We start from the raw sequence: 27041 nt of genomic DNA on the forward strand, positions 1-27041 counted from the left end.
AAGTCCCACGTCAGGCTCCCAGCATGGAGCCTGCTTCTCCCTCCTCCTGTGTCTCTGCCCCTCTCTCTCTCTCTCTCTCTGTCTATCATAAATAAATAAATAAATAAATAAATAAATAAATAAATAAATAAATCTTTAAAAAGAAAACGAAAGGATCACTCTTATCCATAAGCAAGTAAAAAGAGTATCAATATATGCAAATAAAGTTGATCAGATAAAAAAAAATAAATGATTTGGCAGCCAAAGACAAGCTGTTCTTGACCAAAAAGGAATAGTCTATACTAAGAGGACAACATAAGCCTATGTTGGGTTTGTGGAGATGACAAGTTGGCAAGGATGAAAATTACCTCCTGCAGAGTAAGTGCTTAAAAGGTTAATTGTATCTTATAGTGAAAGAAAATTAGGAACTGTTGAAAACAGTGGAACTGTTGAGAAACAGCAAAACTACACAACGCTACCAGCATATAATTAGAAACAATTTAATAACGGAAGGGCACTGATTACCCTAGACAGCATTGCAATGCCTTCAAATATGTATTGATAATCTCATTATCAAAATAATCTCCATAAAAAAAAAATGTGGTTTAGAAAACAAACACCAAAACGATCACCATGAGAACACCACCAGTGGCTTGTAGCCCATACAGCCGATTGTATTTTTCTCTGAAACTAATAAATAGGAGAAAGGCCTGGCCTGGTCAGTCTTTCGCTCTGGTTCTCGGGCAAAGCAAAGTCGCCTGCAGTCGTGCAGATGGAGCAGGAGCAGAGCCGGGAAAGCCAGGGCTGCTGGTCCCGGGGAGGGAGGGAGCTGTCGTGGGTACCCCGAGCCTAGCACCGAGCGCGTGGCTCGGACCCAAGGCATCCTCGGGAGTTTACCCTGTATTTGTCTCAGTGAAAAACAGCAGTAAAGTTAGATGGCAGAGACCAAACACCATCTGTAATCCAAGGTCCTTCTGAACTGATCATTTCCATGGAGTATGGCAGGCGGTACCCACACAGGTCCCCGAAGACTAGCTCCGGGGTAAGCCAGCATGTGGGACCGTCTCCTCTGCCGGCATCACCTACGCCGGGGGGGGGGCCTCCCCTGCGGGGGCCTCCCCTGCAGGCATCACCATCACCTCGCCCATGGGGGCCTCCTCTGTGGGCATCACCTCGCCCATGGGGGCCTCCTCTGCGGGCATCACCTCGCCCATGGGGGCCTCCTCTGCGGGCATCACCTCCACCCATGGGGGCCTCCTCTGCGGGCATCACCTCCGCCCATGGGGGCCTCCTCTGCGGGCATCACCTCCGCCCATGGGGGCCTCCTCTGCGGGCATCACCTCCGCCCATGGGGGCCTCCTCTGCGGGCATCACCTCCGCCCGGGGGGGGGGGGGCTCCCCTGCGGGCATCACCTCCGTCCAGCCCACAGTGCCTATTGCTCCTCCCTGCCGCGGGCTCTAAGCTGCAACCCCCCGCCCCGCTGAACCCACAGATGCTCAGACGTTATCGATCTCAAAGCATTTCTAAGCTTCTAAGGCCCGTTTTCTCTCCCTGTGCCCCGGTTTCTTAGGACTGTCTAGGACATACATGAACTAAAGCAATAGTGGCTGGTGACATTGGCCACTTAATGAGACACCTTGAATACTTCATTTTAGAAAGGTGGAACAGACCTGAAGGCAGGGGGGCAGGGCAGCGAGGTCCTCTCCTGATAGCCCATCCAACCTCACAGGTATCCCCATGTGAGGGGCCTGGGGCTCCCTCTCCCGCAAGGCTGGCCAGACTTTTACTTATTAACACTTTGGAAATGGCCAGGGACGAAGTGCACTTGCTCAGTTTATTCGTACTTTTTACTGCAAATGAAGTAATGGTCGCTGTAGCAGTGACTTGAAATACCGCAGTAGACTGTTTCCTTGTTTATAGGGAACTAGAAAGGAGGCATAAAGTGCACTTTGTAAATGGACCAGAGAGAACCATTAAAACTGAATAAGCCCATTGATGAAAATACAACAGAAGGTGATAACTTTAGGTTAGCTCTAAATAATAGACAACCATAAAAAATAATTAGGTTTGAACACATAATCTACAGAAAAGGTAAAACTTCTTTTCAAAAAAAAAAAAAAAAAAAAAAAAAAAACATGACCTAAAGGGAATTTAACTAAGGTTTAGATGTACTTAAAAATACACATCTCATTTTAAAATATGGCAGTTTGTCTTTCTACTCATAAGGAATTATGTTCTTATTGGCATCTCCCTTTATGTTTTATCACATTGATTGCTTTAAAATAATGTAATATCCCTTTTTATTCTGCAAATTTTTTTTAGTTATAAAAATTGTCAAATATACATAAAAAGTGTACAACAGACATCTATATCCTGACACCTGGATTCTATAAGCAACATTTTTCTTTACTTGCTTTAATGCGTATCTATCCATCCTGCCAATCTATCTGATTTTTTAAATGTTTTTCAAAGTGAGATGAAGATATTATCAGTATACTTCACCACTAAACACTCTAGCATGATATAAATACTTTTATTTTGTTTTATAATTTAAAAAATACATTGCTAAGAAATAATGATAATTAACAAACTATGCTTCTTACTGTGACTACATCACTAGGCGGCTGGTTAACTTGTCCATTAGAGTTAGTGCTTATGAGGCTGCGTTCTTAGTTTTAATCTCCCTAATGGGTCAATTAGTTATTTTTTTTCCATGGATACATACTAAACCCCTAATAACATTTAGTCTAACTGAAACTTAATGTATTTTCAACAAGGGAGTAACATGCAAGAATACACTAATCTTTAGTTATGGGCAAACTGGTGAGCAGCCCCTATTGATGATATTAATTAGGACATCTCGTGAATGATTCATTTGTATAATTAGTGACTGTGAAACAACTATTATTTGAAAGAGTATAATAAAATAATTATAGCTTGTTTACCTTTGAGGTATATCAGATATGAATGCTTTATTTTAGATATTTATTTCTGAGAGAGAGAATGAGCAGGGGGAGGGGCAGATGCCCCGCTGAGGAGGGAGGCCTGAGCGGTGGCTCCATTCCAGGACTCTGAGATCATGACCTGAGCTGAAGGCAGCACTTAGCCAACTGGGCCACCCCAGCGCCCCGGATATCTGCTTACTTCTACTTATTTCTAATGCAGGTTAGATCTTTAATAGAATGCAAATTAATAAAGAGCCTAATAATTACTGGGCTGATCTTCAAACCTATCATAAGACAATGAACAGTCCTTGATTTCTCATTAAAATGAAGGCGCCTTAATGAACAATTTCATGTTGAGCTGTTGAAAATAATGAGTGAACAATATGACTTATCACATTTATGCAGTTCCCTTTATTTTACCTGATGTGCTTTTAAGTCCAAATTTATCTGGATTTGTTCAGTTATTTTAATCTTTCTTCTCAAGTTCAGTTGTTTTCATCATCTATTGCTGATAGCTTAGAAAATATATATATATATATATATATATATATATATGCTTAGAAATGCTACACACAGACAAAATAAGGTATTAATATACTTCTATTTCATGTTATGCCATAAGATAAATAATTAAGATTGTGGGGGCCAAGAAAATTAAGGCCATTCCACTTTAAGTTCAGCGTTAGCACAAGTACAGCCATCCCAGGCCCCTGTGAACAAGAGCTGAACTTTACCTTACTTCAGTTACAGGAATAAAACAGCTTACAGCTAAATGTCCTAGAAAGCCCCATATTAGAATAAAAACAGAGCCCAAGCCAAGGGCAGGAAGCCCCCTATTAGAATAAGAACAGAGCCCAAGCCAAGGGCAGGAAGCCCCTATTAGAATGAGAACAGAGCTCAATGCCCTTGAAGGCCCCATATCAAAATGTAAACAGAACTTGAGGAATTGCTCCACCCCTTCTGGAGGTCCCCTAGAGGAGTCCTTAAAACTAAGCTGAAACCCACCTGGGGTCCAAGTTCCTGCTCCGTTGTGTCGGACACACTTGGACCCAAGCTCGAGCTTGTAAATAAACCCTCGTGTGTTTGCATCGGTGTCGGCTCCTTGGTGGTTTCTCGGATTTGCAATCTTGGGCACAACAATAAAAAAGCCTTCAATTTTCATGCATTTCATAGAATGCTAGAGCTAGATTGAATGAAGGAATAAGGGTATTTTTAAGAAGGTAAAGTTCCAAAATTGCCTCTTGAGAAAAACAAACCTTCTTTAAGACTTAGGATCTTGATGACATTCTAATTTTAAGATACTTACCAATTTAGAATCAAACCCCATCCCCTTGTATTGTTTACATCCCCCCCGAAAGTTACTGCCTATATGTCATCCATATCCATTTAGTATAAAGAATATGTATAAAAAGATAGCAAGCCGTAAGTTAAGCAATTGACATTTCTTTATTAAAAAAGACCAACATGTAACCCAAGAAAATCACTAGCATAAGAGATAGTTAAAAAAAAAAAAAAAAAAAAGTTACAGGGACACCCGGGTCAGTCAGTTGAGTGTCTGCCTTTGGTTCAGGTCCTGATCCTGGGGTCTTGGGATTGGGTCCCATACGGGGCCCCCACAGGGGGCTTTCTTCTCCTTTTGCATATGTCTCTGCCTCTCTCAGTGTCTCTCATGAATAAATAAATAAAATCAAGAAGCTTCTGCACAGCAAAAGAAACAGTCAGCAAAACTAAAAGACAACCTAGAGAATGGGAGAAGATATTTGCAAATGACAGATCAGATAAAGGGCTAGTATCCAAGATCTATAAAGAACTTATTAAGCCAAGAAACAAACAATCCAATCATGAAATGGGCAAAACACATGAACAGAAACGTCACAGAGGAAGACCTAGACATGGCCAACAAGCACATGAGAAAATGCTCCGCATCACAGGCCATCAGGAAAATACAAATCCAAACCACAATGAGATCCCACCTCACACAGTGAGAATGGAGAAAATTAACAAGGCAGGAAACAACAAGTGTTGGAGAGGATGTGGAGAAAGGGGAACCGTCTGCACTGTTGGTGGGAATGTGAACTGGTGCAGCCACTCTGGAAAACTGTGTGGAGGTTCCTCAAAGAGTTAAAAATAGACCTGCCCTCCGACCCAGCAATTGCACTGCTGGGGATTTACCCCAAAGATACAGGTGCAGTGAAATGCCGGGACATCTGGACCCCGATGTTTATAGCAGCTATGTCCACAATAGCCAAACTGTGGGAGGAGCCTCAGTGTCCATTGAAAGATGAGGGATAGAGAAGCTGTGGTCTATGTATACAGTGGGATATTCCTCAGCCATTGGAAACGACAAATACCCAGTATTTGCTTCGATGTGGAGGGACCTGGAGGGTATGATGCTGAGTGAAGTAAGTCAATCGGAAAAGGACAAACATTATATAGTCTCATTCATTTGGGGAATATAAAAATTAATGAAAGAGAATAAAGGGAAAGGAGAGAAAATGAGTGAAAATATCAGTGAGGGTGACAAACCATGAGAGACTCCTAACTCTGGGAAATGAACAAGGGGTGGTGGAAGGGGAGGTGGGCGGAGGGTTGGGGTGACTGGGTGACAGGCACTGAGGGGGACACTTGGCAGATGAGCACTGGGTGTTATGCTATATGTTGGCAAATTGAACTCCAATTTAAAAAATTAAATAAATAAATAAATAAATAAATAAATAAATAAATAAAATCTTTAAAAAAAAGTTACACTACATGAATATCTTATTAAACTCAACAGCCATTCATGAACTCAAACCGTTCATGGAAATTCCCACAGGAAACCTATCACATAAAGTAATGATTCTAACACATTTTGTTTGGAATAGTGATGCTGCTAACACTTAGCACCACAGTTCCCAAATGCAAGTGAGTTTGCATAATAGTTTACTCTTTATAAAGATAAACACAGTAAGTCACTGTGCAGAGAACCAGACCTGCTTTAGGAATAAATGCCAGGTTAACATATAGAAAATCTCACTATCCCTAACACAAATGTACCCTTTTATTCAGTTAAAAAAAAATACAAGTTTTGATTCTGTTCCTTTATAAGAATAAAGATTGATTCTTGGGATGCCTGGATGGCTCAGTGGTTGAGCACCTGCCTTTGGCTTAGATCCTGATCACGGGATCTGGGATCAAGTCCTGCATTGGGCTCCCCGCAGGGAGTCTGCTTCTCCCTCTGACTGTGTCTCTGCCTCTCTCTCTCTCTCTCTCTCTCTCTCTCTGTCATGAATAAATAAATAAAATCCTTAAAGAAAGAAAAGATTTATTCTTATTTCCTTAGAGGTATATATAAAGTCACTACTAAAGATATGACAGTAAATAATGTTAATGTCAAGCAAGGTAACAATGTTGATGTTAAAATACTGATGTAGTTTAAGTGAAAATGACTTGAATGAAGGATGAATGATTTCAAAATATTAACAGAAAAATTTTATTTCCCCAAGTGAGACTAAGTTCCTAAAGAAGATGCTTCTATGAACAAGTCAGCAAGTTGGTATAGTTTTTGTGTCTTCCCTCCACCTTTTGATCCTTGCCCCAAACTTTGTGCATAATTAATATACCATATAGTCTTTCAGTAGTACAGTATGGATTATCAGTACAGGTCTATCTAAGGAGCAGTCTGAGAATGAGGAGAAACTTGACCTTGAGGTATACCATCTTTTCAGATATGAATGCTTTATTTTAGATATTTATTTCTGAGAGAGAGAATGAGCAGGGGGAGGGGCAGATGCTCTGCTGAGCAGGGAAGCCTGAGCTGTGGCTCCATCCCAGGACCCTGAGATCATGACCTGAGCTGAAGCCAGCATTTAGCCGACTGGGCCACCCCGGCGGGCAGCCACTGGATATTTCCTGAGGGATCCTGGTCTCCATTAACCCCCTCTGGCTATCCCTTCTATTCGTACTCACACTAGTCCCTAAAGCTACCTTATTTGGACAGTGACTGCTCTTTGACCTCAAAATCTTCTTAACCAGTTATAAGTATATAAATCAACTGAGGGGACTGTCCCGATCAGTTTCCAGATGGCCATCTCCAAATATTCCACACCAGCAGGGTGCAGAAGGGGGTTCAGAGTCTAGATTAACCATGAAAACACCCCAAGTGGTAAAACTCAATACAAGCAATTTGGACCAGCTACTCATTTTAAAGTTAGCTCCCAAACTCATGGCACCACACTCAAATTTCCTCCATGCTCCAATCTTTATGGACTCTATTCTCTGTCTAGTTCCTGGACTATTACAACATTTGCTAGCTCGCTTTCCACCTCCCTCACTTCACTTCTCCATTCATATACAAATCATACTCATGCTCTGAAGGTGTTTTGACAAATTTGATCGGGCAGGCAATGAGAAGACTTTCACTCTTTGATGCACAGCTTTTCAAGTTTTCAACATCCTCCTCAATGATCCAAAACTTCTTGGGGATTTATCTCTCACTATTCCTATAAGCTGTGAATAAAATACCTTATTCTCAGCCATCATATTTTTGAACCCAATTCTTGTTATGTATGAGGACATAAGTGACAGAGTGTGAGCGATCTGATGTAGCTACACAGTAATCACCGTTAGAGCAGAATCTAGAATTCAGGGGCTGCGTTCCATCCCTCACACCAGCCTGCAGACGGCAGGATGTCAGTAATGATCATGTGACTGGAGGGAAGAAGGAAAAAAGGCAGGAACAAATGGAGTAAAGGAAGAAAGAGAGAAAGAAAGACTAACCAGTGTTTAAGAAACACAAACCATAATTTACAGTGTAAACTATTCCAGAGATATCACACCTATCATATCTTTCCCCAAAATATATAATTTATGGATAAAAACCTGAGCTGAATGCCATTTTATTAAGTTGCAAAGACTAGTATTGAAAATAATTTATAGCTCTACTCCCTGAACCACTATGATAAAATTAAGTTTTCAAGTTTAATGCTTAACAGAATCCCAAACCACTGATCAATTTGATCCCCCAAAACAAACAAGGCAACAACAGAAATGAAAAAAGGTAAGACATTAGATAAATGTGAAGGAGTAAGTGTATTCTTTGCCATGGAGGAGTAAAGGAAGTTGATATGGTTAAGAGATAAGCAGTGGCAGAGACTGCTATTAGCACCAAGTATGAAATTGTGGAACTGGGAAGATGTTAGGTTAGATCAAGAAAAAGAGAGAAGGAGGGAAATAAACACACAAATTAGACCATGAGTCCAGCAGGATGAGTAAAATAAAAACAATAAGAACAACAGAGAGCTAAAGAATTATATAGTGAGAGCTAAAGAGCAAAAAAATGAAAGAGAGAAATTGAGATTTCACCCTGGAAAAAGGATGAGCCAGAAGGGAGTTGCAAGGAGAATGGGGGAGATGAAGCGTGCTGACTCTGCCTGTAGAGACAGGCACGGTCTCTCTAATGAGTACCTCGGGGAATCAGAAGGCATTCTAGCAGCACTGGAGGCAATGGGACCCTCCTAGACAGGACTGGTGCGGCTGCACCTGGTGCTCAGACTCAGGCACCTCATTATCCAAAAGGTGCAGAGAAGTTGGAAGGAGTTCAGAGACATGATGGAAAAATGATTAAGATGCAGAGGAAAAGAATTTTTGATGCAAGCTTAAAGTACTAAACAAGCACTAAGTTTGGCTGAGCAACAAGTTGATGGGCAGAGAAGCTATCTACAGATAAAAGATATGAATAATCTGGAGGAAAAACATTATTACTTAGCCAGTACCAGGAGGAGTGGTTCATGGAGAACAACTGCGATAAGAAAAAAAAAGCAGCCTTCAGATTAGGAAGGGAAGTATAAACATGCAAGGGATAAATCTGTTTGTCTGATAATGAACAAGGCACTGTCCTGGGAAAGAGCTTGTATCAGTCTGTATGTGTAAGATACAAGCAACCTGACCACAGATGTTGCCAGGATTCTAGAAAACACAATCAACAGAACAAAGAAATGTTAGAAGCATACTAACAATTCAAGCTCGAGTCTCAAAAGGACTCAAAAATTTAGCTTTATCTTCCACAGTGTGTTCATATTCATTAATGACTTGAAATGTAAAGTAGTTCAGCAGTTTCCAGAAAGGAATAAAATGGGTTAAGTCCTTTCAATATTGCTTCCAGTGATTCTAAATGTTGGTTTGCAATACAGTCTTTTTAAAGATTAAACCGTAAATGAATCACTTATATAATTAGACATGTGGGTAGATATAAAACCTTGAAATCACCACCCTTGTGGGAGTGAGATGGCTCCCCACAGAAGGAAGCAAAGAATTCCCAGGTGGAGCTTCATCCATAATAACACATGTTGCTGCATGTCCGTGGCGGCCATCTGTGTCTTCCCTGTGAATCATACTGGAATACCCATCCCATCACAGGAAGAAACTGTGAACTACCCACACAGGTATTATTTTTGGATTATGTTCTCCAGGTCAGCAAAACGAGTATGGTACCCACCCACCACTTCACACTCCAATATTCACAGTGGTACCTAGAAATCTTCTTTTATTAAATAAAACCCAAGGTACAGATTTCACCATTTTGAGAAAACTCCTGATGTTCAATAGAACTGAATCAAGTCAAATTCTTATACTGATCTAGTCATATTTTCCATTTGTTTATTTTTTTAAGATTTTATTTTTTATTTATTCATGAGAGACACACAGAGAGAGAGGCAGAGACACAGGCAGAGGGAGAAGCAGGCTCCATGCAGGGAGCCCGACGTGGGACTCGATCCCGGGACCCCGGGGTCACGCCCTGAGCTGAAGTCATACACTTAACCCCTGAGCCACCCAGGGCGTCCTCCGTTTGTTTTCATTAAAAATTTTTATGCACTTGACAAACTTCCATCTCTGCACTTTAAGAATCAATCATCTGTACCTGCTGGGTAGCAATTTCCAATTTTTAATACACATGTGTGCTTCTTATCTCATCTAAACTTCACCTTCGAAGTTAGGTATTATTATTAAAACTCCAGTTTACAAATGCTAAGCTGAGAATCAGAGAAGTTACTGAGAAGCCAAAGTCAGGTTGACAAGAGGAACCAACAACAACAGAGACGGGCCTCTTCTGACTCCATGTCCTGTGATCCTTCCACTGCACTCTATTTCTGATGGGATTCATGTCCTCAAACACAGCACCAATAAACATTTAGAGTTCTCACAACAGCAATTATTGTGTAAAGCCACATCATCATGAGTTTCTGGGGAGTCACTAGAGCAATTTCCCTAAAAGTATTACTGTTAAAAAAAAAAAAAAAGGAATGAAAGAAGCAGATGAAGTAGATGAGGTAAAAAATAAGAACAAAACTTAGTGGCTTAAGTTTCCAGAATATGTAGCCGTTTGTTTTACAGAACGGCATTTCATAGTTGATTAAAATACTACTCTTGGAAATGACAGTGGAAGGTTCAGGTACATTTAAACATTTGGAACAACAAGATAATCTGACGTGAACTGGGGTGGAGTGAAAACAATGTGGCAGAGGTGTATTAGGAGGGTGAGGCAAAACTTACGGAAGAAGAATGTGGAAAAATAGTGGAAGCTCTGTCAAGTTTCCAGGAACTGAAAAACAAGCAGATGCACAAAAAAGAAACTTGGCAACTTCTCTCCAAATGCACCAAGGAGCAATCTGCAGAACAGAAGGTTCCAGTAGCCGAGAGGAAATACACTTAGAGGCAAACATCATCTTGGAACTGACTGAAAGGAAAATAACATTTAAAATGTTCAGATTCCTTGGAAGACAGAAGTAAAGGAACTGATTCGACTGTGGAATGTCACAGGGCAGAGGTTTAGAGGCTGGGGACATCCCCAGCGGTGAGCTAATGGCCTGGAAAGGACAGGGATGTGGTATGAAAAGTGAGGGAGAGGAGAGGGAAAAGCAGTATATTCTAAATGGTAATTTACATTTGAAGGGAAGGGGGAAACTCCCAAAAGAAATGTGCAAACATTAAAATATAGAGTGAACAAAGAAGAAATTAAAAGACAGTGCCTCTCCAAGAACTTTAGTATTTGCGTATTTGAGAGCCTCAACTCAGGAAATAAACTGCCTGGGTCCATATCCCGTCTTCACCTGTTAGTCGGAGGGAACTACAAGTTATTTAAACTCTGTGCCTCACCTCCCCTCACCTGTGAAAAGTAGAAAATAGTATCACTCACCACGTAGTAGAGTAATAACTCAGTAAGACAATTCTTGTGAAGAACACAGTGCTCATGAGAGAGCAAACAGTAAAATAAAACTAAATTTTAAAAAATCATGAGTATTTGTAATAGTTGAAAAGTAAGAAATAGAATTTTAAAAAAACAACAACAATAAAGGCTATAAAGACTGAAAGTCTAAATGGTAAATAAGAAAGAATCAAGTGTCCAACAGAAAGGATACAAAGAGACTGAGAAAGATTAAGGCTGCTCTTTTTTAACGTAATAAGAAAAAATTGAGAGATGTTACTTACAGTTTATCTGATCCAAGGCAACTTACTATGAAAAATGTGAATTCATGGAAAATGGGCAAAGCAGCCCCTTATTTCTGAAAGAATCAATTCAGAAATCCAGCTTCAATCATCCAGAGGTGCCCTTCTCCTCATTCTCAGAATGGTCTTCAACTAGCCAAGTGTTTCAATTCTGATTCAAGTAAATAATCAAGCATTTCGTGTTGGAATGCCCTTTCAAAAATACTAACGAAAAGTAATTCCTATCTTCCAAATATAAATTGAATTAAGTCATAGATGCCTGTTCCAACAAAGAAGTCTTAATATTTATTTTTAAAATGGAACAATCAATAACAATAATAACCAACTTTGTAAAATGCTCATTATGTGCTAAACCCAACATATTTCATTTCCAGCTCCTACAGATAGACATTATTTTTAACCCAAAATAGGTTGTGATAAAATTGATACTCAGAGCAGTTAAACTAGTACTTCATTTAGGCCATGTAGTCTTTCAGTAGTACAGTATGGATTACCAGTACAGGTCTATCCAAGGAGAAGTCTGCTCCGTTAATAATGTTTCCATATCAAAGATTTTTTTGAATGATAACTTGAACTAAGCCACTACATCACATAATGCCAATTATCTTAGATTTTAAGTAGTTATTTAAACCAGTATTTAAAAAAATAATTTTTAATTTTGGTAAAACAAATGTAACGTGAAATTTACATCTTAGCCATTTTTAGGTATATAATTCAGTATCAAATGCATATTCACTTGTTGTGCAAGAAGCTCCAGAAATTTTTCATCCTATCCAACTGAACCTCTATATACCCATTGAACAAGTCCCCATTTAAACCCTCTTCCAAGTCCTGGAAACCATCATTCCACTTTGTATTTCTTTCAGTTTGATTACTTCAGATACCTTATTTAAGTGGAACTATACAAAATTTATCTTTTTGTGACTAGATTATTTTACTTTAGCATAATGTTCTCAAGCTTTATCCATGTTATAGTATGTAGCAGGATGTCCCTATTTATAAAGGCTGAATAGTCTTTCACTATATATACATGATACCACATTTGGTTTGGCCATTTATTCATTGATGTACAATCGGGTTGTTTCCACCTCTTGACTATTATAAATAATGCTGCAATGAACATGGACGTGCAAATATCTCTTTGATATCCTGTTTTCAAGTCTTCTGGACATATACCCAGAAGTGGGATTGCTGGATTATGTTGTAATTATATTTTCAAAAATTTTTATGGAAACTCCATACGGTTATCCTAAGATGCTTCATGAATCATTTTACATTTCTATCAACAATGCACAAGGTTCCAGTTTCTCCACATCCTCACCAACACTTGCTATTTTTATTGTTGTTGTTTGGATTGCAGCCATCCTAATGAGTGTGTGAAGTGACATCTTATTGAAGTTTTGATTTGAATTTCTCTAATGATCAGTGATGTTAAGCATCTTTACATGTGCTTGTTAACCATTTCTTTTCTGTGGAGATAAGAGAATGTCTATTCGAGCTTCTTGCCCTTTCTTTCAATCACGTTATATTGTCTGGTTGTTATTGAGTTATAGAAGTCCTTTATATATTCTGAATATTAACCCTTTTCAGATATGTGATTTGTAATTATTTTCTCCAATTCCTAGGCTGTGTTTTCACTCCATATCTCCTTTGACAGAAATGTTCAAGTTTAATATAACCAAAACTAGTATATTTTTACCCTAACCTCTATCTATCTATCTATCTATCTATCTATCTATCTATCCATCCATCTATCTAAACCCTTATGAATATGGGCAACCATATTTCATGAAAACCAAGAATATAGACTTTTTGAGCCATTTAGCTTTTAAAAGATAAATTCAAGAAAAAAAATAAAATGCCCTTAGTCATTTTCATTTCTCATAGTCTGAGCATCTAGCCAAGCTGTATTTGATTTTCATGTTTAAAGATCCATGGATTTTTTTTTCATTCAACACACAGCCTCTAAACATTAGCCAATTACTTCATCTGTTCTGAAGTGAAAAAACAGTGACTTGATCCAATGCAGAGGGAAACTTTCAGTGTTTCATGCTGTTGAGAGACTGAATGTCAGCCCCTGATGTGGCACATAAACTCTGTATAATACATTTTATATACTACTTTAGAATATAGAAACTATATAACATTCAACCCTATTGTATTTCTTTTATAGCTGGCCAATAAAATCTAGTCCTTTACTCAAAAAGATAACAATGTAATTTAAAAATGTATACAAACAGCTGAATTTTAAGCAAAATGTAAGTGCTATAAAAGAAATAAAGTATAAGTGAAATAGTTAAAAATCATATCCTGATTGAGATGGGAGGGAAATGGAGCGGAATCAATAAAAATTTCATAGTAGGGAGGTCATTTAAGCTGGAATTTTAGAGTAAAATTTCAAGAGACACATAAGATATGACATAGAGAGGTTATATCACAGTTTTATGTGGCTAAGATCAGCATGATCTAAGCTGCACAGTGAGATTACAGCCGAAAGCATTTAGACTGGATTCTGCTATCACTTAGGGCAAGAATGGGATGACAGCAGTGGCATCTGAGCATGGTTGATAATGAGGGGATCACACTGGCAGGAGAAAATCATGTCTTACCCAGAATGGTTTCATTACTTGTGGATTTTCAGTAACCTGATGCATATGTACATCAACATCTAAAAACTCACAACATTTTAAGTCCACTTCAGGTCATTTTCTTTTGACAAAGGAAGAGGCTTAACTGTTCCTGATCCCTCTCATATAAAATAGGAACAAATGTGTGTAGGAATTGCAAATCATGAAGAGAATATGTGGTAGAAAAAAATAGAGATATATAGAGATATATGGATATACATCAAGGAAAAATACAAACTGGTTCACAAGTTCTTAAAAAAATGATACAAACTGGTTCACAAGTTCTTATGTTTTCCATAACATAAAATTATATAAATACATACCCAAGCATATTTGCTTCAGGAATTTTTAATCAACAGGAAAAGGTGCCAAGAAAATAGCACCAAACAGATTTAATAACCATGAGTATCTAAATTGGTTAGAATGAGGATGCTTTTGCTTTTATCTAATACAACATTGCATACACCTACACAGACATACCCATACACACACACACACACACATATATATATACATATACATATAATACTTAATGTTTTAGTTTTGCTTAAATTTTATATTTTTCTATAAGACCTTGATCCTGTCAAATATATTGTTCCTAACCTAGATAAAGGTTTGGAATGCAACATCCTAAATTTGTTAGGGCTTATGATTAAATGAGAAAAGGAATATGAGTTAGGAGACTATTAAAATAATTCAGGCAAAAGATCATGAAGGTTTGAATCATGGTGTTGGCAGTGAGAATGGAAAGGAGGGAAATTTTAAGAAAACTTGATGAACTAAGTGGAAACAGAGAGCAGAGGAAAGTGATAATAATAGCAGCTAACATTTACACAGGGAACAGACACTATCCTACACTGTGAGCTAGCTCACTGGTTTATTTAATCCCCACAGTAATCTATTAAATATTCTTATTATCCCATTTTATAGATGTAGACACTAAGAGAGATATAATAAGGCATCCAAAAGCTATAAGCCAATAAAGTGGCAGAGTCAGAACAGGAACCCATGTCGACTAAGCCCAAAACATATGTTCTGCATTGGATTAGAGATGACTATTGTGCAAAATTCAGGCTATTCATTGGATGGTGGTAATAGAAATAAAAGAGGTTAAGAAGTTTAGTAAAGAACACAAAATATTAAAAACCCCTGGTTAATTTTACACATTTGTATTAAATATGTAGAAGGCCAGAATGATCTGTAGATAAGAAAACAGGAGAATGAGGTTTTATACAAGAGGATATAACAGATTATGACCAAAGCAACTGATTATACCATTGTTTGAATAATGGTGCACAGGTGCTGTGAACGTTGAGTAGAAATCACCAAATTTTCAAAAGTTGGATGAGAAAATGTCCTGAAATCAACACATATGAATTGGCCCGAGAGAAATATCTACCGAGGGTGGCTGGTGAACCAGAAGTATGTCGGAGAGCGAGACCTCAGTGGGTAAGAGAAACAATAAGAACAGGACACACATAAACAGCAACAGCTTTATGCATGTGGCAAAAGCCAATTATTCTTGGCATCGGTCAGTACCGAAAACAGCACATGCTGAAAACAGTAATGATGGTGACTAGAGAGCCAGGCCTGCTGAGCTCAGTCTCCCATCGCCCGCAGGCCCCTAGTCAATGCTTCTCTGAGACCCGGGCAGACAGTCACGTAGGCAGTTCCCTGCTGCCCCTCACCTGATACAGGCAGGTATAAACCACTGTGGAGATCATGGAGCACTAACCAAATTCTGTGTCACTGTGCAGGAAACTACATCAACTACATCAAAGCAGCAGCATAAGAGATGTTACAATAGGCTGATTTTGTTTTGTTTAAAATGCCTGATGTAGAGATCTAGGCTGGATACACGGACAAATAGGACCAAGAGTCTCTGGAAATATGGAGGACAGTCAAAGGTAGAGATGCTCTAAAGGACACACAAAAAAATTCAGTCGACTTGAATAAAAGAAATAAAAGAGCTAGAATAATAAGAGTTTAAATTAATGTAAGTTTTCACATTTAGATGATAGCAGACTTTTTTTAAGATTTTATTATAGAAAGTACATACACACAGAAGAGTAAGCATGAGTAGGGGAGCAGTAGAGGGAGAGGGAGGAGCAGGCTCCTGGCTGAGCAGGGAGCCCTAGGTGGGGCTAGGACCCAGGACCACGACCTGAGCCGAAGGCACGTGCCTAACAGACTGGGCCAGCCAGGCCCCAGTAGTAAACTTTTCTATGAAGCTGATACTATTGTTGGAGATCCATTTGTTTATATTTTAGTAGGGATATGATTGTTTCCCCTAAAAATTCCCTAGGTTTGTTTTTATGCCATCACAGAAATATCCTCAGGAAGAGTTATAAGCAATCAAGCTCTACCTACATAGAGCTACAATCAAAAGACCAATACATATAAGAAGGGAGAATGTATTTTCATATCTATTCACTTCATCGGCTTAAAAAAAAACATATAAAACTTGGGGAATTATTATTCCAGGAAGGTTGGAATTTCCCTCTACAGGAAAATATCCACAACTGAAAGATGTAATGCAATAAATAAATACATGATTAAGAGAAAAATAAGACTGCACATCTGCTTCCTGGTAGAATTATGATGAATACATTGGGAAATGTTGCTTTTGGTTTCTATTATTAAAGGTGACCACATCAAGAAAGTATGGTATTGTTAAAAATGTTATCTTTGTTCACACAAAGATGATAAATGGACAGTGACAACACTTCAGATGTCTATACCTCCCACAAATAAAGAGCCATTAACAACAAACCCATCACTGTACTGCATAGTGTTAATATGAATGTTTTTGATGAGGATATTTATTCTGGATTAAAGTCTACACTATAGTTGAATAGTTTGACAGTATTGCATACCAGAGCTTCTTACTTAATACATGTGGAAAAGGATGTATGTCTGCCCGCATAATCTATCCATTACGTAGCATTTTGGGGTGGAGGATGAGTACAGTTAGACACCATATACACATGCGTATGTATACTATACATGTACTATACTCCTTTATTTTTTAATAATGAAAAGTAGCTAGATAGAGACTAGATCCACGGCAGCTCTCTTGCTTTGGAGATCATAAGCAGAATAAGAGTCTTTGGTTACCAGACAAAAAATAATTTGTTCTTTTGGAAATGGTCATGATTATGTGGCTACTAATCATCGCCCAGGTCTATTTATCAACAATTCTGGTAGAACACGTGGTATGTCCTTTCTCCATTATCTGTCAACACATGTAAGAAGGAGGATGCTTTCTCTGATAGGAGTGAAGAGACTTCAATTATAAGCTCGGCTTTGTAACTACACAGTTGTATGCCTCCAAACACACGACTACTCTACAGACATGGAATATGAATTTCTCAAGCTGAGGGCTGTTCTTCCCCAAACATTCAACACTGATCTTAGAATACCGACGTTGTTCTTTTATGTTTAAAGAAGAAAAGAAAGGAGTGAGAACAGGAAGGAAGAACAGCAAGTAAAGAGGAAGGGGAGAGGGAACTCACATGATTTCATCCTCAATCTTCCCTGTAAAATTAAGAAACTGCAGTAGACATTCTCTCAGTTTATTTTTTAAGATTTTATTTGCTTGAGAGAGAGAAAGTGCATGCATGCACGTGAGCTGGGGAAGGGCAGAGGGTGGGGGATAAGCTGACTCCCACTGGGAGTCACCTCTGAGTCGCCCTCTGAGCCAAAGGTAGATGTTTGACTGACTGAGACACCCAGGAGCCCTCTCAGGTTTTGTTTAATTTTTTTTAAGTTCGGAAATATCATGACTCAATGAGACAAAAAAATTTTATTATTTATTTTTAATAGATTTCCAAGTAAACATTCTGAGATTAACCATTTATCTGGCCATTTATCTGGTTTACCTGATTATTTCCAAGGCTGGAATTAAAACTATACTAGTTTGGTTAAATAAGTTTTATTTATTTTTTTTTTTTAAATTTTTATTTATTTATGATAGTCACAGAGAGAGAGAGAGAGGCAGAGACACAGGCAGAGGGAGAAGCAGGCTCCATGCACCGGGAGCCCGACGTGGGATTCGATCCCGGGTCTCCAGGATCGCGCCCTGGGCCAAAGGCAGGCGCCAAACCGCTGCGCCACCCAGGGATCCCTGGTTAAATAAGTTTTAACAAAATATATCATGTTGGAGAAACTGAAAACTTCTGTACTGGATATGTAGATTCTATATATTCTATATATTTAGACTGTAATACAGAATTTTAGGAATACTATTTTCTGAACACTAGCAGGCTCTCTGTTACTTTACATAGTATTTTTTATTGTTAACTGTTATTCTGAATGCAGGTAATCTAAAGCCAGAATGAACTGATAGTAAGGTGGCATATTTTCCTAGTTTATTAACTTAATAGTATATGTAAGGCTATAAAAACCTCATCCTAGCACCTGACATTTTTTAAATTAAATAACTACTGCTATTTTGTGAGACTTATTTTAGATTATTTGATTGAAAGAAGGACAATCAACCTAAGACTTCTTGACTTTCTAACTAAAACTGAAAAAGAAGAGCTAAAGTATGGAATTCCATTATTGAAACAAAATACTATTTTGCTGATGCAACCTATGACTTGGGATCTTATTTTGGGCTCTCATGATTCTACTTTGATTTTTTTTTTCATTTGCAGTGACAAATCAACAAAGATTGATTGCTAAGTTATCAAGCTTTGCTTGTCCACAAAGATGTGGACAAAGTCCCTACCCTGAGGAGCTGCTAGTTGGTGAGGCATATAAAATGTACCCATATAAATTAATATTAAATCAAAATAATTTATTATACAATGTGAATCTGTGTGACAGTAAAAATAAGTTACTGAACTTAGTTATGTTTCGTGAATTGTTACCCTGGTAAAGAAGGTGAGCTTGAATTAGTTTTGAAAAATGGACATGAGGGATCCCTGGGTGGTGCAGCAGTTTGGCGCCTGCCTTTGGCCCAGGGCGCGATCCTGGAGACCAGGGATCGAGTCCCACGTCGGGCTCCCGGAGCATGGAGCCTGCTTCTCCCTCTGCCTGTGTCTCTGCCTCTCTCTCTCTCTCTGTGACTATCATAAATAAATAAAAATTAAAAAAAAAAAAAAAGAAAAATGGACATGATACTGAGAAATTTAAAAATAAAACAAAACACAAAGACAAAATGAAGGAACTCCATTCAGAATGAACAGCATGATCAACAGTGGATACCAAATGGTAAACATATATGATAACAAAATAAGGATTTACTATTTCATTTCACAAACTATTTAGGTAAGGTTGTCATAGGCTTCTATTCTTGATTTCATGATAGCTGCTTTAAAGTTGCTCTCTACACGAGCTCTTCATCTTCTGTATCTAAAGATTATTTCAGTGGGGTGCTTGGGTGGCTCAGTCTGTGAAGCATCCAACTCAATCTGGCTCAGGTCATGATCTCAGGGTCCTAAGATGCAGCCCTGCGTTAGGCTGCACTGGGCATGGAGCCTGCTTAAGATTCTCTTTTTCCCTCCCACCACCCCACCCACCCACCCCCCGCCCCCGTACTTTGGCTCACATGTGTTCTCTCTCTCAACAAATAAATAAAAATAAAATAATGTGTAAAGATTATTTCAATAACCTAAAATATTCAACTTCCTTTAGCAGGAAAAAATTAATTAGGTATTCTATATCCTGCTGGAATCAAGTCGGACCTTAGACCTTCTATGTAGGGAGATATTATTTGTTCCTGTGAATTCTGGAAACAATATACATTCATTTCAAAAAGTGTAGTATCAATGAGAAAATCTGAAGGTTAACACATATAGGTCCTCAGAAAAATATAAAACAGTTCTTAGGCTGAGTGCAAAGTTCTCGTTGTAATAAAATGCTCTGAATATACAATAGGACAAAATCATGAAATACACAAATAACAAACAAAATACACAAATTACAAAAAGTCCAATATAATAGTCTCAGATTTCTCTGGTACCTTTACTTTCTATTTTCATCACCACTGTCTAGTCCTTATTAGATCTGTGAAGAGTCTCTTAATTGGTCTCCTTGAAAACTATTCCTAGGACTATCTTCCTAAAACATGAAGCCTTGGTTATTACATGGTTCAAAAACTTTTATAGCTCCCAATTACCTATGTAATAAAATCCGGTCTGTACCCTAGCCTTTCAAGGCTTTTGCAACCAATAGAATAGCTTACTGTATATTGGTGAGAAGAAATGAAACTATTAGTGCTGTTTCTTTTAAATAACAATTGTGTCAGGTACTGGGAGAGGTTCTTTATCTGCATTTTCTCATTTAATACTCACATGTATTTCGAATGCAGGGCTGCCATTTACTCCACTTCAGTGTGAGTAGACCAAAATTGACCTAGTTAAACAATTTACCAAATTTTCCCAGATGATAAATTGTGACTTCAAAGTGCACTCCTTTTCTGCCACAATATAGTGTAAATACTTGTGTGAATAAAATCATAACCACGATAGAAAAAAGTACACGGTGACAACATAGTTAGTTTAAACTGCTTGCCAAGTAGATGATCAATAGCCCTAGACTGAAACCTACTGGAAAAAGCACTAGCAGAGTGACCAAGACCAGGGGGGAGTTCAGGGTTAGTAATTTATGTGTCCTTCCCATTTAAGTAATAACTGAAATGAAGAAAGTGAATGAATCAGTGAGAAGAGTCTGTAGAAAGAAAAGACAGACTGTACGTAAAGTGCAATTAGTGGGAGGAAGAGACAGGGGAAATGATCAAGCTGAAGAAGGAGCAGATACCGTCCAGGAATCATAGGGGCCCCAAACTAACGACCCTCACAGTAGCCCAAGGGTATTCCATCTTCCCTACCTGTCTCCAGACCTGGGCTACAGATCTGGAAAAAGAATCATGATCTTGACCCAGATCCCTCTCTTTCTAGTTATCCTGGAACTCCCTGAAAAACCCACTACTAGCCTGGCTGGTCTCTACAAATAGCCCCTAAAAGTAATCATCTGAAAAACAAACCCTTCTTGCCCCAGAAAAATACATGGAAAAGTAATATAAATTATCACCTTTACTTAAAATTTCATCAAGACAGAAACCATATTTGTAAATATTCATTCACTAAAATAATTAAAAAACAATAGGAATAAGAGTAAAGTCATAAAAATAAAACAGCTAAACTGACTCTTGATTCTATCTTTAAAATTGTTCCTTCTCTTGATTTGCTCTAACAAAATTACCCTTAAGTCAGAATAGAAAATGCCACATTCTAAAGGTATATATACAGAAAGAGTGATATATTGAGAGAAAGTGATCGGCTTTATGATTATTTAGAAAATATTTAGAAATTATTTCAAATAAATCCTATTTATCCCATCTCTAAAACATTTTATTTCCTATAAAATAGAATCTGGTTTTATAAATCACTATTGATAACAAGATATATAATTAATATGATACACAATTTATAAATTATTATTACATATCAATGAAGATTCCTATGCAAAGTGGCAATTCAATGAACAGACTAATCTGAAACAGTACCAAGACAGGCATTAGAAAAGTATTTTCCCATAAAACATTATTCAGTTTCACTTCCACTTGTGCAGAAGCTCAAGTGACCTCTAAGTTCAATTTCTGGAAACTATCATTGATTAACATACTTGCTGCTTCTCTTAGTTATATTCCAGTGAACTGCCAAGGAGATGAAGCAACATGAAACAAAGATGTTCTTTGCATGTTAGATTGCTTACATCCCTGAGATGCGGGAGTTACTTATTTATCTCCCAGCTCTTCCTAAACTTCCTCCTTGAGAGATAAGGTTTAGCTTCTCTTAGTGAGCTTCATCCCTAAGTGCTGTACTGCAGATTTCTGCAAGACCCCTCAAGCCCAAAATTTAGGGAGTAGAGATCCAGGGCTCTCTTAGTAGTTAGATAGCTCAAGTAGGGCAAGTTCAACACTGGTATGTGTGGTCTGGAAAAGGTCTAGTCCCTGGGCATCAGACTGAAATTAAGGAGAACGTGGTGGGCCAATTCCCAGCCCCTCTAGTGGCGGACAGTGAATTTGGTCACTTTGTTTCCCTTCACTCTCTACAAAGGGGACTAAAATAGAATATTCTGAAACTGTGGCATAGTAAGAGCATTCGATGAAAAGTTTCAAGAGCAATAATACTTCATTAGGAGATATACAGTGATAAAGTAGTGGAAGCAAGCAAAGGGATGAAGTTGGCAGCAGGCCCATATGGGGGGGTGGTGCTAAAGAAATACCTATGCATTGGGTAAGAGAAAGGAAGGAGGGGAAGAAAAGCTGTTGAACAAATCCATATTGCTTACTTGGTGATGGAGCACAGCAAGGATATATGAAATATTACAAATCAGCAGTAGACAGCTGCATAAGAAAGGTGGGATGCTAAGAAATAAGTCTGGAAATTTAGATGGGGTGCATAAGGATTTTATTACTTGCTATTTAGCCTCTATAACTAGAGGCTGTCTTCTGTGACAAAACTCGTATTGATGGGTCCCTTTGCCCTGGATTCTTCCAATCCTTGTATCACGGCCTGTTGCAATGTTCTACCCAACTACAGGCGACCCTTGAACAATGCAGGCACTGGGATGCTGATTTCCACACAGTTGAAAACCCTTGTGTAACTTTTGACTGTTCAAAAACTTACCTGCTAATAGCATACATATGTATTATATACTGTATTCTTACAATAAGTAAGCTAGAGGACAGGAAATACGGTCAGGAAAATCAGAAGAGAGAATACACTTAAGACAGTTCTATACTATACTTACCTATACTGTACTTATACTATACTTACTATAAGTTATATCCTCTCTTTATAAGATGAACCATCAGTGCCTACATCAATATTGTCTTATATGGTACAAAACACTGTAGATGTTATAGTATTACTAACATCAGATATCAAAAACGAAAAGGTAACGTGAAAAAGAAATTCATATTTATTTACCGGTATAACAGGTCATGTGCTGATAATGAAGAAGCAGGTATATGATTGCTTTATGGTAGCCTAGTGTAATCAATATAATTGTTTCATGGTAGCCTAGCCTATACACGAATGAGTGGTCATAAATTTTTATGGCATCCAGTATACATTCATAATACAGTATTGGAAACATTGTTATATTTTTTAAACCACTTTCCTGTGATGACTGGTGAACACACAGTTACTCCATTTACCAGAGAGAGAGGCATACTGTCTGGTAATAGAACTCTTTGAAAGCAATGTTATAGGACAGTAAGACAACACATTATTAATTTTATATTAAATATCACTCACCTTACATACACAATGATCTACAGGATGACTATGATGATGATGGTTACATAGAAATGTCTCATACGATTCTTGTCATATAGTTACTAGATTTTCAACAAATAGAGTCACACACATACACAACAGGCTTATTAACCATGTGGCATGATGATTACTTGCTGTTCATTAAGTGGAAGTGGATCATCAAAACATTTTCATTCTTATGATCCTTATTCTGTGTAGGCTGAAAAGGAGGACGAAGAGGGACGGTTGGTCTTGCTGTCCTAGGGCTGGCAGATGTGGAAGAGATAGAGGAGGTGGAAGGGGAGGCAAGAAAGGCCGGCTGACCTGGTGTGATGCCATGGAAATACACTGTAATGTCTGATTTTTTTTTTTTTTTTTGCTTTTTCATTTCTGTAAAAAAAAAATTTCTACACAACATCAACCTTTCTTCTGCTATTTGCTTTAATTTCAGCGCCCCTATCGTAGAAGAGTCCATGCTGTAACAGAAGTCCAAAGCAGTTTTGGATGACTGGACCTCTTCTGCCGGATTGTGTAATGTCAACTTGCTCTCTGCATTGCTTCTTCTACGTCTTTGTCCTCATCTGTCCGGCACTGCTACAAAGGTACTCATCTTCATCAAGTTGTCTTCTGTTAATTCCTCTGGTATGGTGTCTATTAGATCTTTAGTTTCTCCAAGATCCATACATATCTCAAAGCCCTTCACCTCCCACTTTTTTTTTCCCATATCCACAATCTCTCTCATGATTTCCTTGATTGACTTGGTCATAAATCCTCTGAAGTCATGCACAACATCTGGACAGTTTTCTCCAGCAGGGATTTATTGTTTCAGGCTTAATGCCTCTCACAGCTTTTTTTTTCTATAAGGATGACATCTTCAATGGTATAATCCTTCCAGACTTTCGTGATGTTCTCTATCAAGGGTTTCCTTCCATAATGTAGACAATCTTTTCATTAGAGTACCATGTGTAATGAGCCTTAAAGTTCTAAAGATCCTCTGATCTAGAGGCTGAATTAGGGACATTTGGTTGGGGGCAAGGAGGTCACTTTGATGCCTTTGGTGTTAAGTTCATGGGGTGCTGGGTGGCTATCAAAAGAACTTTCAAAAGCAGTCCCTTACTGACAAGGTCCTTCCTGATTTCAGGGGCAAAGCATGGATAGAACTAATCCAGAGAAAGGTTCTCAGTTGTCCAGGACTTGTTGTTATACAAACAAAGCCTGGCACCTGATGTTTATCTTTTCCCCTTGAAGGCTCAGGGGTGAGCAACTTTACAGAAAAGGACAGTCTTGATCATAATTCCAACTGCATTTGCACAAAACAGTAGAGTTAGTTTATCTTTTCTTGCCTTAAATCCTGGTGCTCACTTCTTTTCCCTACTAACAAATGTCCTTTGTGGCACTTTTTCCTGGAATAAACTCTTTCATCTCCATTAAAAACCTGTTCAGGTGGATATCTGTTCTCAATTTTTGTAGTGGTGTCTGGGAACTCATCTGCCTCCTCTTGGTCAGCAGAAGCTGCTTCTCCTCTTGCCTCGACATTTTTTAAGCCCAACCTCTTTCTAAAATTATGAAATCCTCTGTGGCATTACATTTTCCAGCTTTAGATCCTTCACCTTCTTTTTGCTTTAAGTTGTCGTATAATGACTTCACTTTTTCTCAAATCATATTCGAGTCTATAGGTATGCCTTTCTTTTTTTTTTTTTTTTTTTTTTTTTTTTTTTTAAATTTTTATTTATTTATGATAGTCACACAGAGAGAGAGAGAGAGAGAGGGGCAGAGACACAGGCAGAGGGAGAAGCAGGCTCCATGCACCGGGAGCCCGACGTGGGAATCGATCCGGGGTCTCCAGGATCGCGCCCTGGGCCAAAGGCAGGCGCTAAACCGCTGCGCCACCCAGGGATCCCAGGTATGCCTTTCTTATAGCAACACTTCACCCACAAAAAGCTGTATTTTCTTTTCTTTTTTTTGAGGGAGGGTTACATTTTCAGTAATAGTTTAAAAAGCTGTTCTTCAAAAAGTGGAAGGTTTTTTTGAACCTGCTGATATAGCTGCAATGATGGATTCATTAACTTCCTTTTCTTTTTTTCTACAGTAGTCCTTACACGGGATTCATTTATCTTGAAATGGCGGGCAACTGCAGCTGCAGACCTCAATTTATGGTACATATCAAGCATTTCAACTTTGTCTTGTAACATCATGACTTTTCTTTGCTTCCTGAGGGTACTTCCAGCATCACTAAATTTCATATGGTTTCCATGGTTTTATTGTAGGTTTACGGTATCAGACTAAACACCATGAAAAGTATGCGAGAACCACAAAAGGTCACTTTTTGCTATGATATGAAATTTACTGAAGAGACCAACTGTTCACATGGAGATGGTTAGTGTCACATCAAGTTTTTAGTGGATACTCCCAACACTTGAGATCACTGCAACAGCAACAGGATGTGGCTACAAAATTCTTTCAGTAGTACAGCACATATTACAGTTAATTTTATGCAGTTATGATTTAATACTGCATCTTCAAGTTTGTTTACATTTCTCTCGAGTGTGAATGGCACCATGATAAATTGATAAATTTTAACTTTTTATAATAGATCTGTGTATATTTTGTGGTAAATGGTAAACTAGCATCCCCATATATTTTATGCATTCACGACATCACTTCTTAATTTTTCAATTATTCTATGCTATGTGAACTTTCTCAAATTGTAAATTTCTGAAAAATGTTCTGATAAACTTATCGAAAAGATATGTGCATCTAAGCGGACCTGTTTAGTTCAAACCCATGGTGTTCAAGGGCCAACTGTATGTCTCTTTAGATGCACCTCTGTGCAAAATAAGGAAGTGGCAGCAGTTCAGTCCTAAAAGGTCACTCTACTATCCAGGAACAAAACAGTGAGGTCACCAAAGGGTGGGTTTTTAAATGAAATGAATAGAATTCAGCAGATAAAAAACAAGAAGGAACTAGGAAGAGTTTGTAGATAGCGTGAGAATCTGCCCTGATGTGCAATTCGCAGAATCAGAACAAGGGTAAAGGAGAGGGAATGCTCGCAGATAAATGTGCCATGCAGCATTTGATGTTCCTAGATTAACTCATTTAATCCTCGCAATGCCCCTACGAGGCCAGCCCTTCCATCACCCCCCAGATGAAAGCCGGGCAACAGGTGCAGGAGGTGCAGTACCGAGGCCCGAGCCCACCCGTCTCTCTCACGGGGCACAGTCGCCACTATTGCACCACATTCGCTCCCACACTCTAAAGCCTCAGTTTAAAGTTACACTGATCAAAGGCTCTGAAACTTTCAGCTACCAGAGAAACCTCCTTTACAAGTGGAATATTGAGCAATGAAGGCCAACCCACAGGCGCTGAAGCGGTGTGGTGCAATAACTGGGACCCAAGAGAGAACCTGGGGCTGGAGATGACACTTGGGGCGTAAGCGCCACAGAGAGAACAGCAGAAGTTAAGGAAGAAGAGGACATAATTTTTCAAAAGGCTCTAGACCAACAGTATGAATAGGACCCTTTTGTTTATTGTATTTAAGATCCTAAAGAGATTTGATTTGACCCATAATGATAATGAATTCTTTTATAACTGTCCACTCCAGGGGAGCCATGGTTTCCATCTGTCTTTCATCAGCGACTCTCACAGTGCCCAGTACAAGCGCTGGACAAATACTTTGCAGAAGATGGAATGGGATGGAGACGTAGGAAGACTCAAAAGTAACATGGATACATGT

General features: G+C 38.6%; 1 protein-coding gene across 7 annotated transcripts in view; it reads right to left on the bottom strand.

Moving 5' to 3' along the window:
- Positions 1 to 27041, bottom strand: part of SEMA3D (semaphorin 3D) — a 216974-nt gene that overhangs the window by 177346 nt on the left and 12587 nt on the right. The window contains exon 1 of one of the 7 annotated variants that reach the window (XM_025449287.3): positions 3931 to 4057. The exons of 5 other annotated variants lie outside the window; for them this stretch is intronic. The gene's annotated coding sequence lies outside the window, so the exon portion shown is untranslated. Of the gene's footprint in view, positions 1 to 3930; positions 4058 to 27041 lie in introns of those variants that run through there. One more of the 7 variants, XM_035701531.2, reaches the window with a different exon arrangement.

The sequence above is a fragment of the Canis lupus genome, chromosome 18, assembly GCF_003254725.2.
Source record: "Canis lupus dingo isolate Sandy chromosome 18, ASM325472v2, whole genome shotgun sequence".
In the NCBI taxonomy this organism is placed as follows: domain Eukaryota; kingdom Metazoa; phylum Chordata; class Mammalia; order Carnivora; family Canidae; genus Canis; species Canis lupus.